At 40.0% G+C, this 12,583-nt stretch overlaps 1 protein-coding gene across 6 annotated transcripts in view; it reads right to left on the bottom strand.

The window, feature by feature from the left end:
- Positions 1-11,984, bottom strand: part of SLC7A2 (solute carrier family 7 member 2) — a 60,281-nt gene extending 48,297 nt beyond the window's left edge. For 2 of the 6 annotated variants that reach the window (XM_019737963.2, XM_019737961.2), the window contains exon 1: positions 11,818-11,984. The gene's annotated coding sequence lies outside the window, so the exon portion shown is untranslated. Of the gene's footprint in view, positions 1-3,783; positions 3,823-11,817 lie in introns of all 6 variants that reach the window. The other 4 variants (XM_074329725.1, XM_074329726.1, XM_019737964.2 and 1 more) reach the window with 3 other exon arrangements.
- Between the last annotated feature and the right edge of the window lie 599 nt (positions 11,985-12,583).

Raw genomic sequence — 12,583 nt, 5'->3', positions numbered from 1 at the left:
TCAGAAAATAATTTCAGTTGAAGTTCTGTTGATGTAAACACTAGAGAAAAATTACTTTTTCCTCCTTGAACATTATTCTACACACATCATTTTGTTGGGGGGGGGGGCAAAAAAAGAAAAGAAAAAAGGAATAAAGATTTCCTTGTATTCTTTTTTCCCTTTTTAATTCACTCAATAGAAATTAAACTTTGCTCAAATAAACTGACCACTTTTCTTCCAGTTCTTGAAATGGCCTGAATTCTGGTTCATAAATAACAAAGTTAGAAGTGAAATTATGTAGTTCAACTTTACTGATGCCCCTGGTCTAATATGTAATGCATTAAAATTAGATGTGATGAGAAAAGGCTCATTCTTAAAACAGAAGAAACTTTCAACTGAATTTTAAATTACCATTGGTACCAACAACCACAGCTGGTGTCTGCACTCATCACTAGTCAAGTTATCTCCCCTTCAGTGATAACATCCTGCTTGCCTTACGCTACCATCACCACCACCTTTCAACACCACACACAACAGTTAACCGACAACTATGAATAAGTTGGTGATGGTCAATCAGCAGAAAGTCAGGTAGTAGATAGCAACTGTACTAAATACTTTCAAAATTGGGATTAATGATGTGGGTTCTCAAGGCTTTGTTTAATGTTTAAAATCCATATAAAAATTAGTTTACTACTATTTCCAGTAGTTTAGTGAAATAAATGGTGCCTTCAGTTTTCAAAGTCACAGGAACAATTTATCAGTACTAGAAGTAGTCAAAGGATGCAACATCCCTAGAGTTAGCAATGCAGTAAGAATAGAAAAATACTTTAATTTACAAGAATAACATTTGAAGTGACAAAAAAAATGGTTGTTTGTTCTTCACAATCTTTTGTACTCTGTTGCAAAAAAGATCAGGATAATGTAAATATGCTATTCATTATTCAGAAAGATCATATGATCTATCTCAGTGAGACAAAATGCAGTATCAACAGAAATTTTATGCAAAGTTTGCTCTTTTTTTGTTTGGTTCACTGAACAAAGTGCAAACCATCTGTCACCCATGATAATAAGAAAAAAATAAAAATTCAAACAGCGTTGTATTCTTTAAGACAGCACAATAGCACTCCAAACAGAACTTAACTTGTTTAAAAGCACCACTTACAAGGTTTAAATCCTAATGGCTTGAGATGGCTCAGAACCCATATGTACAGTCATCATTTTTTAGGCTAAGATTACATTTTCCCAGTTTTTTTTTTTTTTTTTTTTTTTTTTTTTGGTAAAAGCATGCCATTAAAAAAATTAGCATCGTAAGAATGCCAGTATACTAAAATGTCTTATTCAAATGTTAATTTCCAAGGAATTTTAAAATCTAAAAATTTTAAAGTTAAAATTGTATTTTGATCCCCATTTATAAAATTCCTGCCACTTAAGTAGTATATTATAGTGATTACAACATGCTTTCAAAAAAGCAGAATGGCCAGATATGAATCAGAGCTTTGGCTAAGTCAAAATGCTTGAAATTAAGTGTTCACTCTGCCCCTAGCAGAGTTACGATGAGTTACACTTCATACGATCTGTTTCTTAATCCAAAAAAAGTTATAAAATGTCATTCTCAGAAGCTTGCTTCCCTTCCGAATCTCTCTTGCACTGTGCTTGGCATCTACATAGGGCCAGGAACTCAGGCACTGTCCCTGGCCAGAGGGGCTGGAGATGAACACTTCCAAAGCATCAGAAATTGTCCAAAAGTTTCGATGCATTGTTCAGTTTAGAGTAAGGAATCCAAAACTAGCAAGCACAACAGTGTCTCACCATTTTTTTACAGTAGTATAACCAAATTTCCAGGATACTGAGACTTATTCATGTATTACCATCTAATGAAAAAAGTGATTTTGTTTTAAAGGTGAAATTCTAAGTTTCAGGAGTGTTTAAAACAGGACCAGCCCAGGATATGCTTTCAAAGCTCTCTAGTACTACGAATTTTATTACCACCCACGGTTATTTCTCAATGCCATGTAAATGTGCTTTGTGCTGTTTTCTTGATGAATACAGCATACACAAGTCCTACTCCACCTACACAATCACTATGTCACAAATGTAATGCATTTACAGAAGGCTTCTTGCAACAAACATTACAAATCTTAACCACTTATAAGTCAAGTTTTGTGAAAGATAAGAATTCCAGTACAGAAGTCAACTTTAAAATTGCTTACTTTGCCTGACTGTTATTCATTTGGCACATGATTAAACAAGTAAAAGGAAAAGCTTTAGGTCTTACAAACTGACCAGGCTCTGAAGTGATGCTTACATTGCTCTTTAGTATGACCTCTTTAGTTCTATTAAACTGTCCTAAGTTTATTAAATTCCAGAGATTTCTACAAGAAGATGCACATCAGACTGACATTGAGCTCTAAGGTTGGATTTCCAATGTCATTCCGAAGGTGCAACAATTTTAGACAAGAGGGCACTATTTTTATCTACCTTTTTCTTCCCAATTTGCATATGTTTATAATTACTCAATTAAAATGATCTCAGCTAAACTTATTACCTCTAGGTCCATAGGCAGACATAGAAATCTGCGAATCTGAAACTTTGGTGGAAAGGTGGCAATATGGGAGACAACTGAAGTCCAAAGTGCTCCCCCCGTGACATAAATGAGAATGGGCATCATTGTGTCATCGTCATAGATTTTTAACTCAGAGCCCCCCACAGCTACACCTACTTCTGAGCCAGTTCTCAGCTCCTCCTTGGAGCCCATGAGCCGTCTTATGTCAGCAGGTTATGACCAAGAAGGCCCCACCCTGCCCCAAAGGGTTCTGTCCTAAGATATTTTTCCTAGGAGCTGAAATGGCTTCTGAATTGTGGGGCTCTCATCCTGGGTTCCTGAAACCCTAAGGGTCCACTGGTTGGAATTCAGGGAATCTTGAAATCTTACACAAAGTTATTGGGGCAGGGGCATCTTATGTGCAAATGTGTGGTTCTTCTTCTTTCCAATGAAGTATAAACATAATCAGAATGGAGAGAACACTAGGCTAGAGGCGGAGGAGCTCGATCTCTGTATGTCAAAGAACTGCAATTACCATTAGTTCAGTTCATCACAATTGTATGAAACTTACCATGAAGCTTTTCATTAGAAAAGACAGTAAGTCAATGTAATCTTTTCTTTTCCAACCTGAATTTCTTTAGTTCTCCCACTTGATTCACTTGTCCAATCTTTTATGAGTTGAACAGTGAAATTTCAGAGATTGCTCAAACAGCATGGACCTCATATTAACATGATTTTACTACAAAGAACATGATCTTCACTTCTCCTCCAAATATGTTAATGTAAATTCATAATACAGATTAAAATGCCAAAGAGAAAAGAGGATTCTGTAGGAAAGTAACTGAACCACCATGAAGCTCCATGGAGACTAGATTGTGGTCCACAGGGGCACCTCATTTGTCACATGGCCCACTCCTCACATTGCACAGAGCTGGTGCTCAATATTTACTCCAAACTGAGACTCACTAAAAAACTCAGCAGTGCTATTTTGTTTTGAGGTGATGAACAAACTGAACTCTCAGCAGGTTTTGGACTCCGGTGAAGTTTGTCATTCCTTCTGCCAACTCTTTCGTAAAAATCCGGATCAATGCAAAATGTCAAACCTAAACATTGAAACAGCAATCTCACTTGGCTTGATTAACCATAGCCAATTTGACTTCATTTTCTTGCACTGGCTGTCTTGGAACAAAGGTAAATTCCTCAAGTGGCCCAAACTCTCTAGAATGTTATCGAGCCCTCAGGATAGAATGTCAAAAACTCACCTCAGCCTTCTTCGAGGTCTCACAAAAATGTCTCCTAAGCTACAACAGAATTAAAGAAACCACTTAACACTTGCTGTTGGATTCACCCACAGATATAAAATTGTGTTGTTTCATATCATTAAAGCAGATAAAAAGACTATACAAAGTAGCCTGAACTTTTTAGACATAGGATTTTCCCAGAGGAATTCATACCTAAGTTGATGCAAACAGGAAATCAGGAAGCTTTCATCTCCATTTTATGAGGACACGCACCTAAACAAGTTGCAAACATCCTGTGGATGTGGACCATGAGCCCATGCAAAAGTAATGGGTACTCTTTTCTTCCAGAGAGCGGAAACATCATAGTAGTGAGTACAGGCATACCTCATTTTGTTGTGCTTTGCTTTATTACACTTCCCAGATGTTACGTACCTTACAAACTGAAAGCAAGACCCTGTACCAGCAAAAGGATTATGACTCGCTTTATTGCACTACTTGCTTTACTGTGGTGGTCTGGAATCAAACTGGCAGTGTCTCCAAGGTATGCCTGCATAACGTGAATTTCAGCAAGAAAAAAATCACTATCTCAAGCAAGATGCTCTTCCAAAGGAAAAAGGAAAACTTCATTCAATACAGATGTTCTCTACTTGAAGGACAAACACAAAGAAGACACTTGTAAAAATTTTTATTAATTTATTTAGGAGAAATTGATTTAAAATTTCATTTATTCATGTATTATTATAAAATAATAATACAATGAATATCCACCCACCAAACAACCCAAGCAGCTAAAATGAATATTTATTGGTCATACATGAACCAATAATGGCATAACAACAGTGTGTTGCAAAGGAAGAGCTATGATTAATGGAATTCTGAGCACATAAGGTCCATTAAACAAAAACTTTGTGAAGTAATTTTTTACTAGTAGAAATGAACTCACCCCAGGATTCCTTTAAATAAAGATTTGCCTAGTAGATGGAAGATATAAATCAATTTCCTGCCTCCCCCCCCCCACCCCCAACACATATACCAACCACCTCTCAGGAACAATTATCAGATTATTTTTAAAAAGGTATATTCACAAGAATCTGAAACCTGGAAGGTAAAGCTGTGGTACCCAGCTCCATGTCTTCATGGAAACCTTTGTACAATAAAAAAGCTATGTCTGACAACAACTGAAGACTACAGTAAATATAGTTTTGGGTTATATAATTATTTTAAAAAGCCTATTTTCTTCTACTGAGTCAATGGTAGGACACTAAACTGAACATGATTCCTTCTAACAAAAGAACTCTTCCCTCTCTAACAAGGAATAGACAAGTATCTCTTCAGCTATCAGAATTTTTATCAGTCCCTCGTCCATTCCAAGATGAAAGCCAACATTGGAACCAATACGAAGCTGTACATGGGGACTGCTTTCCTGGTCCTGAGGGTGTTCTGTGGGAGAAGCAATAATGGGATGGCTGAAGGCCTCTTACCATCTTTCCCTTCTTGACAAGGCCCTTGGTGGGTTTTTTAAACTCATTCAATTCATATAAAGGCCCAAGCTTGCCTAAGGTAACAACTCAACTGTCAGAGTGAGAAATTAAGATAATCTCACGTTCTTAATATTTTTTTGTTAAAGTATAGTTGACATACAACATCATAGGCATTTCAGGTGTGCAGCACTCAACTCCTTAATTTGCTTGCACTTTTGGAATGGCTTTGTTCTTCAATACTGGCATCTAAAATATAATCTCCTAATGTATTTTAACTTTCCTCTAAGACCTTTCGGAATCATTTGAATTTTCAGTTAAACATCACAATTTCCTAGATGCCCCGGGTAATAAATGATGGGCAATTCTGTCAAGTTATGAATAAGCATTATTGCCCTCCAAAATGCAAATTTTAGTGAACAACTGCTCAGCTTGCACTGAAGTCCAAGTGACCCAAGTTTTACCAGCAAGCAACTGGAGGAGGAGGAAGTGTAGTATTAGGGTGGTGCAAAAGTAACTGTGGCGTTTGCAATTGTTTTAACCTTTTAAACTGCTATTACTTTTGCACCAACCTAATAGTTTTCACAGTAGTGACAGGAACTGTAATGGGGATGACAATACCTAAACTGATTGGCCATGTGGTTTATGTCGGGAACACAGTGCATACACTGGGAGTGCCAAAAAATATATATACACATGGCTTGTATTCGTCTTTTGTTATTGGTATATTGAGTATTACAATTTTAATACAGCTTTTTCCTTTCTTAAAATGGTATACACTTTTTTTTGGCACCCTCTGTATTAAAGAGTTTAGAAAAGGTTGTTTTCTCCTCCTGCTTTTTGTATCACTCAAATGGCAGCTTTATCATTCTCTTCCCATTGTGTGTGTACTTGTTAACTCCTTCACTGAGTGGTCAACTTCTGAAGAACAGAAACTAGATTATTTATTCTTTGTTTCTCTACAGACTCTAGATTTGGGCCACAGATATATACAACATATATTCACCCATGGATTAACTAAATGCTGATCGTGGAAGACTCTAAATAGAATACCTCATAGGATATTCTTAGAATCAAAGTTACAAAGTCGTATTTCCTATTCCAAGGGAATCCCAATGTATCAAAACAGTCTTAAGTAATTTGGTTGCACATACAATTGCTAAATACTATAAATGTTGCACAAAAATCGAATCCAGTTGTTTCCATCACATGGATACCTTCTTTTAGAAACCAGATAGCCCGAATGAGGGACAGAGGGAATATAACCCACAGGCTTTGGGAAAATACATCTTGCATGTGATACAGAGATTATGTGCCACCCCCCGGTACTCAAATATATTTCAAGGTCTAGAGATTATGGTGGTATTTAAAAGAAGAAATTTAATTGCATTTTGAAAATCTGCCCAGAGTTCAGATTAAGAGAGTAAACAAATAAGGTGGAACATGCAAAGAGGCCCCATTTTTTCCCTTTATGGTTCAACATACAATAACTGTTAATTCCACTAGTGCTATATCATTGTCGTCACTTACCAAGATGACAGATACCAGAGCCAAGGCAGGAAAAGACCCTAACCTAACAACTTTTATCTCCTAATTATGATCAAGTTACCAACTCACATATGATCTTTCTGCCGACACAGGAGTAGAATAAATAAAAAGTGACCCTTAAGTTTGATTTTATTACTTGCCTTTTTGAACGAATAAGCATTTTTTAAGTGGAAGCGATCCAATTATCTTAAAATCTGACCCTCTCCCCCCCACAAAAAGGATGGGCAAACGGAGAAGAATAAAATGAGAGCATCATAATTACAGTGTCCTACAGCACCCTGGTGACATCAGGCTCCATGCAGTGTGATCACTAGGTCTTCACTGGAAGTGCTTTGACGGCATACACAGCATAGCATTAGGTATAATTGTATAATGTAGGGAGTCTTGATGAAGCCAGAGTGGGTTAAGGAAAGAAAAGAATTTTCCCCACAACTGTGGGAAAAACTAGCAAGAATCAACAAGGGCCATAACAATTCTTTGTTGTGTATTGTTCACAAAATATTCCAAAAATGAATACAAGATAGAGCTCTCTTTTCTTCTAACTCCTGGAAGAAAGGTTACGAAATGTTCTTCCATCATCCGCCTTATTGCTCAATACCAGGTTAGGCTCCAATTCTGAAGAGCGGTGCTAGTTTGCAGCAGTAGGGTGGGTGTGCGCTCTCTTTATTTTATTTATTTATTTTTTGCAGCGGGATAGGGAGAAGGCATAAAATTAAACACATGACATCTGCAGCACTAAGTCATCACACAGGATACTATAACTTGATGATTCAATCTCGGATGCAAGAAACCCCAAGATTTTCAACACCGTATCATGTCCATGCACACCCAGAAAAACAGAACCACAGATTTCCCGGAGGAGAGAGATCCAATGTAAAAGTCTGTATAAGAACAGAAGAGATGTGACCCACATATTCAAACTCAGACTTTTAAACACAAACTGCATTAACTGAAATCTTAAAGTCAACACTGACAGTACTTACCAACGAGAAGGCTAACTAATGGCAGCAGAGGCCATCCTCAGAAACATTTAAAGTTAAGAAGTCCCATAATCACATGTAAAACAATAGTATACTGCTCGATTCCACAGATTATTGTATAACAGTTACGTTTACTAAGTTGGACAAGAAAACTTAATAGGTAAATCGTGGTCTGATTATCTTAACTCAGCTAGGGAGAGCCTGATCCACTAGTTAGCGCCTGGTAGAAATGAACCCTCAGTTGTTGGTTTGGTTTTGTCAGTGGCATCTACCACATTTCTGCAGCCTCAACCAACACTTCTGAAATAACAGCCAGAAAGGCATTTCAAGGAAAACATAAGAAGAGTCAGGACAAATTTATTACTACCATTAAAACAAAAACACCAAGCACATGTGCTTTGGATGATGAAATCGTAAAGGAGCATCATCTTCACTTAATGACTGCACGGTCACAGACGGGCCGTGTATACGACGGTGGTCGCATAAAGTTATAGTGGAGCTGAAAGATTCCTATTGCCTAAGTGACATGTCACAGCTGTCATAAGGTCTTAGCACAACACATTACTCACGTGTTTGTGGAGATGCTGGTGTAAACAAACCCACTGCTCTGCCCGTCGTATAAAAGTATAGCACATACAATTATGTCCAGTACATAATAGTTGGTAATTGACTACGTTAATGTCTTTACTACACTGCATCATTCAGAGTGTACTCTTTCTACTTATAAAAAAAGGTTGCTGTAACACAGTATGCCGTGTTACACCAGCAGCAGCTTCACACATCTTGTGTGTACTGCATTTCTTGTATCATTTTCTCCTGAGATTGATTTACTCGTATGTTGTTTTAGACAGTAACACACTGTACAGGCCTAGGATCATGAAGCATAGACCATCCTGGTTTGTGTACGTGCACTCTATGATGTTCCCACATGATGAAATCGCCTAACATGGCATTCCTCAGAACGCATCCCTGTTGTTGTTAAGTGGCGTAAGACTACATTAGAGTGTGTTCCTTACTTGCTTTCTCGTGTAGACAGTACTGAAGTCATCTGTTTATAGGTGTTGTTACTTTCCATAAAATTACAACAAAACAAAAAACTACTCCTAAAATTCCTCAATGGAGGCTCTATCGAATGCAAAAATAATGGCAGAATCCCTCTACAATTGGATCTATGCATTACTTTTGGTTGTCTGGTGCCTGGTACAGAGCAGGGACTCAGCAATTTTCAATGAAGGAGTATACATTTGAAGACAGACATAACAGCCTTTATCAGATTATTGAAATCAGTAGCATTCATTCAACAACAAAGATATATGGGGCATGTGTTATGTGCCAGACACTGTTTTACACAGTAGCATGAAAATTTGTTAAAACAGAAGACAATGAAAAGAACAATATCATTATCTTTTTTTTTTAAAATCAAGGCTAGATGTATGTGGTTTTGAATATTCAGATTAAAGGTATAGAAATGAGTTAACCACTTAGATTTTCAAAACCAGTTAGACAAGTGGTATCATGTAATTGAAATTTGAAAGTTAACTGAGTTTTTTAGTACAGGCCTGCCTCAGAAAGATTTCAAGTTCAGGTCCAGACCACAGAAATAAAGATAGCAGAAGTACTGCAATAGAGTTGTAATCTTTTTACTGGTGGAGGGTCTTACATTCAGTTCATAAAAAAACACATCTGTGAAACACGATAAAGCGAAGCACAATAAGATGAGGTATACCTGCATTCAGCTGGGTGACAAAACATTCAAATGAGACACAAAGTACTAAACATGTTTAGAATATTTAGAAATATATCCAACTGTAAATGTTGCTTTTAATGTCTGACATGCAGTAAGTAGTCTATAAGAAGCCAGTCCTTAAAAATCAATGTTTGGGGAAACACTCATAGCATGTTTGAGGAAGAATCAAACAGCAACAGAAAGGTATTTTCAAGATTCTATTTGGAAAGTTGGTTACTAAAAGGCACCAAAGTAAAACCAGCAGATGGCTCTGAACACTTAAAAAAATACATACCTTTCTAGATAGATATGGATATATGAAACAATAAGCAAAGATAACAAAACAGAAGGGCAGGCATAAACTAGGGAAATAGAGGTCACCAGAGGAAAACTAGAAGGGAAAGCCCATTTGAAAAAGTGGGCTGGCAAGAGATGAAATGGCCACAGATGAGGGCTCCAGGTCTGGCCAGAAGAGCCAGGAGAAACAGTGACAACTTAAATAAGGAAGCATGAGAAGAGAACAAAAGCCGGGCCGTCTAGAAAGGAGACCAGGCACTCCCACTCTGCAAAGGTGAGCAGGTCTGTAGTGGAAAGCAAGAAACACGAGCTTTACAATTCTTCAGGCACATACGTTCAAATGACAAAAAATATATGAGAACAGGATATGCAAAACTCCTGAGTATTCTAGACTTTTTAAACTCCAATAGCTCCCATGTCTCCCCTCTTCCCCTAGACTATATTCTCCAGTTCAGTCCTGACTCTAAGTCCAGTGATAATGATTAGAGACTTTGGAAACAAAAGGCTTTGCTGATGTGCTCAAGAGGCCAAAGAGTCTGCAAAGTGAATCTTTGCAGGAAACAGCCAGAGTTTTACTCTGGTCTTCAAGGCTGAGGCAAACCCTAAAAGATTAAAATGCCTTAAGGTAAATGATATCCCCTAATCAAGTATAAACCAAGTATGGGGCAAGGGAGGAAACATGAAAAACCCTAATAAATAATGTGACCTCCCAGAGTCACCAACGAGCAACGTTTTAGTAAAGGGAGAAATAAATGCTTATGTTCTTCTGCACTGAGAAATCATTTCATATTAACCTTTAGTGCAATTAAAAGAAAAAAAAGAATTTAATATTACAAAAGGGAAAAACCGTAACAACCATAAGTATATAATTAGAATATTCTTACCCTGTACATCCCCTAGAAAAAGACCACAAACATAAATGTTTGCAATTTGCTGAGGAGGTAATTATTATTAATTCTGAGGGGGAAGAGAGGGGACTTAAGTTTTAAAGACCGGCTGGGGCAAGAATGAGAAAGTGTCAAGTCAGGGGACTCACACTCTAACTTCATGCCAGCCCCCACGCCCCCAAGATTCAGATAGCTTTATTTGAATAACATCTAACTATATCCCCTCATTAAAAGGCTGAGTGTTTCTGTATAAAAGACTAGACAAATCTTATTGCCAGTCCTGAAAGCGTCACATCTCCTAATCGCCGTTTTAGGCAGTTCTGCATGAAAATTTGAAAGTTTGAACATTTTTGCTCCTGAGATTTAGGTATTGGTTCCACTTAGATGACCCTGTCAGCGTATTTTTAAAAAATATCTCTAAGATACAATCTCTGAAAACGTTACTCCCTGGATTGCATGTACGCCTCAAGAGAAGTTATAAAGTTCTCTGGAGGAGCGGTATTCTGGAGTGAAGAGTCTCGTGATTGCCTAAGCGTCAAGAATAGCATTTCGAGTTCAAGGATGAACACTGAATGAATTAGGCTTTAAAAAGTACAGCCCGTCCCAAAAGGTTTAAAACTGCACCCATTCGCTTTAAAATACCCAAACACTACGACGGGTCACTTAGGTTTCCAGAACTCCAAGGGGCATTCTATGTTTAAACCAAGAACCTCAAGGGAGGGGAAGGCGACTTCAGGGACCCCTTAGTGTGCGGAAAGCTGGGAGACTCGGTCTGCCCTTCCGGAGAGGGATGCACAGGGCCCCTCTGGACAAAAGTGGCTAAAGGGCCCCCGCGGAGTCGCCGTGCCAGGCCGTCTCCCAGCTCGCGCGATCCGTGTGGCCACTGGGGACCCCGATGTCTCGGGGACCCGACGGGGACCAGCACAGCCCGGAGCGCAGCTCTAAAGACGAGTGTCCGCGGCAGCAGCCCCCTCCCGCATCCCGGGGACTCAGCGTAGCTAGAGCGAGTCCTCCGGGCAGCTGTGCGCAGCTGGACGCGGCTCTCGGAGCCCCCACCCCAGCCCTTCCGCTCCGGCCGGGGCGCCCAGGCTGCCCCTCGCCTGAGGCCCCTCCGTGTGGCCGGAGACTTGGCAACTTACTGGGGCAGCGCAGGGACGCGCGGAGGGGGCGGTGGTGGGCGAGTGGCTGGAGCGCGTCGGGGACCCGCGGCTCGCAAAGGCTGAGCAGTGATCGCCGCCTCGTAGGTCTGCGCGGAGAGGAGCGCCTGAATCGCCGCGCGGCAGAAAGCGGGCTGGGCACGTGGGCGCCCTTCTGTGTAGCCGCGCGGGGGGCGGGGGACGGGGGGCGGGGGGCGGGCGGCACCACCCCCTTCCCTCCCCCACGCTCGCTCGCCCCCACGTGAGCCCGCCTCCTGCCAGGACGGCGCGGGCCAATCCTCGAGGAAGGCGGTGTCCGGCCGCCGCGGCGCCGGGTCTGTGCACCGCGGACACTCGTGAGCTTGGTTTCGCCTGGGGCTCCGCGGGTGGGCGGCTCCAGGGACTGCGGGCTTGGGGAGCCTGGCTGAGCGGGGCGGAAAACCGGGCGAGCCCTCAATTCCTGCTTTCCCTGGCAGACCCAACCTCAGGGTCTGAAGCTGCTCCTAGCAGAGTTCATCTAAGGGGAGTCTGTCCCGTGTTTACTTTTCATTGAGAAGAATTTGTAAATAAGAAAACAGTTATAATAAAATACAGTTATGATAATGACAAACAGACTTCCGGAGGAGTGTACTTTCTCAAATCGTGCTATTTCACCAATAAAAATCACAAAGGCTTTTAAAAACGTGCAGTTGATATTTTGAAAACTCCAGTAATGTGAATAGGTAGTAATGGTTACTTGGAGGTGGGCTACAAGGAAATGACATTTGCT

The sequence above is a fragment of the Rhinolophus sinicus genome, linkage group LG04, assembly GCF_036562045.2.
Source record: "Rhinolophus sinicus isolate RSC01 linkage group LG04, ASM3656204v1, whole genome shotgun sequence".
NCBI classification, from domain to species: domain Eukaryota; kingdom Metazoa; phylum Chordata; class Mammalia; order Chiroptera; family Rhinolophidae; genus Rhinolophus; species Rhinolophus sinicus.
Note: the sequence above shows the minus strand (reverse complement) of the source record. Positions and strands in the feature narration are given on the sequence as shown.